Source organism: Homalodisca vitripennis, chromosome 4 (genome assembly GCF_021130785.1).
Source record: "Homalodisca vitripennis isolate AUS2020 chromosome 4, UT_GWSS_2.1, whole genome shotgun sequence".
NCBI classification, from domain to species: domain Eukaryota; kingdom Metazoa; phylum Arthropoda; class Insecta; order Hemiptera; family Cicadellidae; genus Homalodisca; species Homalodisca vitripennis.
In genome coordinates, this window is record NC_060210.1 from 164,607,217 (window position 1) to 164,612,641 (window position 5,425).

Genomic DNA, 5,425 nt, shown 5'->3' on the forward strand with positions numbered 1-5,425 from the left:
TGCGTCTTGGTTATTTTTCTGGTTTTTTAAGCAAGCTTGAGATTTTAAACATAACACTCCGAAGTTTCTTTTTGTGGTTACTTTGAACATAGCTTAGATTAATTTACACACACACACACATATTTTATATATATATATACATATATATATATATATATATATATATATATATATATATATATATATTTCCATACAACTATTAATCACATTAAAATACTTTAATGTAACTCGTATTTTCATTACAAAATGTGCTTAACCATTTGCTTTAGATTTCTTTTTCTATGTCGTTTAAATAATGGTTTATTTCTTTACATGCATCTTTGCATTTTGATTTTAGAACTTCCTTTAGTATATTATAATATTTACTTTTGGCGTTTTAACACTCATCTCTAAATTCTTTATACCGTAGGCGCTCAAAAAACTGTGTAACAGACATTTTAAGCAAATCGGTCTAAATTACAAATTCTAAATATAAAAACATATGCTTATTAGCACGGATACTAGTATCCGTGCTTATTAGCAATTGTATGGACAAACGTAAATCTACATATATTTACAATTAAATATCTACTCATGTTTACACTTTTAAATCAAGGTGATATTAGAAAGTTATCTTGTATAGGTCTATACCATTGTGCCTTTCTAACAGTAAATATACAGGTATTTAAATTAAAATTATTTACGTACTTATTAAACCTAATAACTTTTAAGTATGTTGGTATATGTGAACTGTATGATAACCCTTTTTGCCATATCCGAATGTCCGGGAGTCTATTGCAACACTTTTGGACCACCTCTGTAATTCAATTATTTGTTGAAATACAAAATCACAAATATCGTTCCCATTAGAGAAGCCCTCTAAAGCTACAATTGCAGATACAAAATTAGAGAAAATAATTAAATTGTTGATTTCGAGATTTGTATGTATAATATTACCTTTTATATAGCAAATAACTATACAGTGTAACAAGAGACTTCATTTAAATAAGGATACCAACTGTAGCTGAGGGATATTCAGACAGCTTCTGTGATACTGAGGTTTCCCTCAATGTATCTTTCTTGTATGTAATCTTTCTTTTCGAATGAATCAGTGTTGCCAGATGATGTCTGACACAACGCAGCCTAACACTAAAATTCCTATTTTAACTCGTTAGCACATTAATAAGGATATCTCTATTATAATACCTTTGTTGTCTACGGGTCCATAAAAGCGCGTTGAACAGTTCAAAAGATTATCGATTATAAGTAATAAAGGGTTGGCAATGGTAGCCAGAATATGTTTGGTGCCTGTGACATGTCCCTAGAAAATGTCCTCAATTCAGGCCTAACCCCTTGGGCGTTTCAGCCTTCCCTCTATTCTAAGGGCTTGGTGATATATAGTACGGACACCTTGTATGTTGATTCCGGACCTAAGCTGGGTGACCACTGCTAAAATAAAACTAGTTCCAGCATTTGCTATGGTCTTTTTTCTCTCTTTGTTAAGCCTCAGCTCTTTTAGCTATGCTGCCTTAGAAGTTCAATACATATCATGTCTCTTTTTATTAGAGTCAAAATTAGTCTACGAACAGGACATACACGATTGTTAATAAGCGGCCACGCCATATTGGAAGCATTAAGTGAAGATTGGCTGATGAACCATGGACATATTCCAACCCCTGCGACTTACCTACCTAGGGGCGTCGAAGAAGATTCGAAATGTCGATCATGGCCAGATAAAGACAAAGGAGGTTTTGGCTGAATGCTCAAATGCAACGGAAATCTAAAAGTCTTAAAGGAAATAATTTTTGGCATTTTTGGACCTTGACAAATAGGGCAATGACAGAAGACTCTAAAAGGGTAGAAGAACTGAGGAGGAAGTAGGAGAAAGATTTGATATGATGGAGAAAGAGATTCTAGGAAAGCAACATAGGGAACAAAGGTTGACGAAAATGGGAAACTCGGGGTTGTTGGAAGTACATTTTTCGTGAAACACGAGTAAACAATGTGACTAAGGGTCCAAAGTGCAAAGGAGAAAGAGAACAAGACCAGGAAGAGAGAGCCCAACATGAGAAAGGAAGAAACTGAAGGCTGACGATATTATGTTTTACAGTCAGTGAGATGTAGGTATGAGTGCATGGAAGCCTCTAAAAGAAAACATCTACCGGATTGGTACTCCATACCTCATTTGGTACGTCTTAGCTCATGTGTACAATAAATTCATGAATATAAACTAATACCTGAGCCGGGTGTTCTCACATACTTCATATATTAGTTTCCGTAAACAGGTTAAACCCAATTAATAATTTAATTACACTTTCTTTTAGACTTAATAATGTGCCTTACCAGGGGCTAATTAATTAGTGTATTCTTCAAAATAAATCCAAACTCGGTCATAAAATAACCTGAGTTTAAAATATACTTAGACAAGAGAACAAGTAAAGATGATGCGCTGGGAACAAGATGACGATCGAGTTCTGTCGTGGTTATTATACTTGGAGCTATGAAACTTTCTGGCTCGAAGCCAGTTGTCTTCTGAAGAGCTCTACATATACCATTTCTTCACCGCAAGATAACTTTTAGAAACTATGAATTTATGGGGGTCACCAACAGTGTATTGCTTCGTGTACACCCCAGAAACCTCCATCCCCATGTATTACACCATGTAAAGTACCTATGTATTACATAATGCTGTCCATTATTTGGAGGTTGTATGCGACCCGAAGCATCCAAACTGTATATCTTAAAAGTTCGCACAAAAAGAATAATTAAGCTCATCAAAAGTTATTTATTCTATGAGTTTCTGCCCTTTAGAAGGTCATGGCATGAGGAAGGATCGGATAGAAGGTATTGGTCTATGTGATCTTCCGAATTCTGGGAGTGACCTGTCAGTTTCTAGAATTTGCGATAACTGGGAGCTCTCGGCCTAGAAACCTGTTATATCAATAAAGTTATTGTCTTTGGATAGACCCTAACGCTCGAAACTCCCGGTCTGTTGAGGGTTCCTTTCAAAGGTCGGAGACGTAATAAGACATCGAGAACCCTCTCTTCATCTGGTTTACACTAGATGGCTGCTGGGAAACTATATTGACCTCTTTTGTAGTATAGGGTGTCTCTAATAAAAAATGCAGAGCCCGTTTTTAAACTTTTAGAATTTCGTCACGGACCTTTTTGTATCTCTTCAGACGTGGTCTCCAGTTTCAGGAGTCAAGACTCAGACAGTGTCAAATTTCAGACGCCGAACTAGTCAGAAGGTAAAATGGAGCTAAAGTCGACACTTGCCCCTCTTTATAAGATTTAATCCCTGGAAGATCCTAATTTTTGAAGTGCTTTCATTAAGATTCCAGTCTCTAGAAGTTCCCGAACTCTAGATAGTTCCAATATTTAAGAGCAGACTTTCGGTATCTATGATATTCTTGCCACTGGCAGCTCCTACCCACTGAAAGATTGTGACTGTTAGGAGGTATTATCATCTGGAAGTTGTCTGAGAGATTCCAGTATTAAGAACTTTCAAGGCTTAGGATGTTCTAGGCTCATGTGAGCTCATGGCCCCAAGGTCGTATTTAAATTCATTGACCCCTGAGAGGCAAAGGACTCTGTTTGGCATTAGTACTGGACTTTAGCCCCGTTGGCTTAAAGATGCTGATAGACTATTTGTATGACAGTGTGTACAATTAACTTTACGTATAGATTTAGTGAAAAATAATGGAGCTATTGGACGTTAAGAATTTTTGATTGACTACACATCATTGGCTCAAAAAGTAATGTTCAGCCATCTTAAAACTCTATTTCTTACAATGTGAGTGCCAATGCAGTTTTGATTCAAATCTATTCACCCATAAACGCACAGAGTAGTTTTGTAAAAATAGAATATCCTCTTAGTTCAAAGAGTACCCCATGACTAAAGTCGATTACTCTATATTTAAATAACCATGCTATTTTTATTGAAATATATGAGCATTCTAGACTTTTGTGAAGTATCATGGTAAATCGAATGTAGATAATTTAAATATACAATACAATGTATAAGTAAATTGTGGTTAAAATCTGTGGATCACTATGTGCGTCCATTACTATTGTGTAGAAAACGCTATTAGCTCTGGGCTATACTATACATCTTTTGTTCCAAAGTCTCTCACTTTTCCCCCTTTTAATTTCCAATCTTTTCTAGAAAATGTCTAGAAAAAAATTCAGAAATATACTTTGAAGAATTTGATAAGTATCCTATCACTATTTTGCCCTTTCTGCAGACCTTTACGAACAAGATTGTTTCTGTATTCTGGTCAACCAATATTTAATATCTTATTTCATTTATCCAGTATAAAATATACTAAATTATGAAAAATTTATAAAACATGTTTTGAGCAAAAACTTATCTAAAAAAAGGGCCTTTCAAAAGACGTTTGAGTTTGTATTTATGAGAATACATAAAATATGTACACACTTATCGGATCACTTGATGTAAAATACGGGTAAATTAGCTACTAAAACAAATTTCATTATTTAATCTCACAAAATCAATAAAATATATGATTTTACAAATTTTTAATACAGGAAGTGTTAACGATCATTTGTTCCATAGAACGTTCAAGTGTTCGTGCCAGTTATAGGTAAAATCGATTCAACCTTGATGCCAAAGACGTAGCCAGCGAGGGGGTCCAAGAGGTTCGGACCCCCCCCCCCCAATCATCAATTAATTTTTTAGTAAACGATTATTGTTATTAAAATAATTCAGTATTACTGAAATATACTTCTGAAAGACCGTTCTCAACAAAGACACGGGACAAGAACTTTTTACGGAACAAAATGGGGCCTTACTCTCTGTTAACTACGGGAAAATATCAGTTGTCTGAACACCCCCCCCCCCCCCCCCCCCCCCAAGAAAAAGAGGTTTCCATTCTGGTCGTCTATAAATATTTATTTCTACCCATTGCAGTGAGGTCGTATACAAATCTCAATTTACTGTCGTGATTACAAGGGAAATTACTATTAAGATAAACACCTTCATTGCGACACCGGTCATGTACCGAATTAAGGACAGCCGGGATTGTATCAGCGACTAGGCCAAGTCTGTTATTGGGACTAAATAGACCTATGGGGACACAGCACCACAGCCAAAACAATTGTCTATAACACCACTTTAGACACATCAAGCAAGGACGTAGCCAGGAAAAACCTCTTTTTCTATTTATATATTACAAGTTTGAAATTTACTTAACAAACATTAACATTCATTAAACGTGTATAAATGACAATGTCCTGATTTAATTTTCACTATAGATTTAATTACAAAAAGTACTTGCTCTGCTGGTACTCCGTGTCCCTCACTTTCCGTGTATATACTCATTGCAGCGTAACAATAGTAGTGTGTTAAAGATTTAACACTCAAAATCACTGACCATATCCATAATTCGAAACTCTGGAAACTTAAAATATATATATCATTATT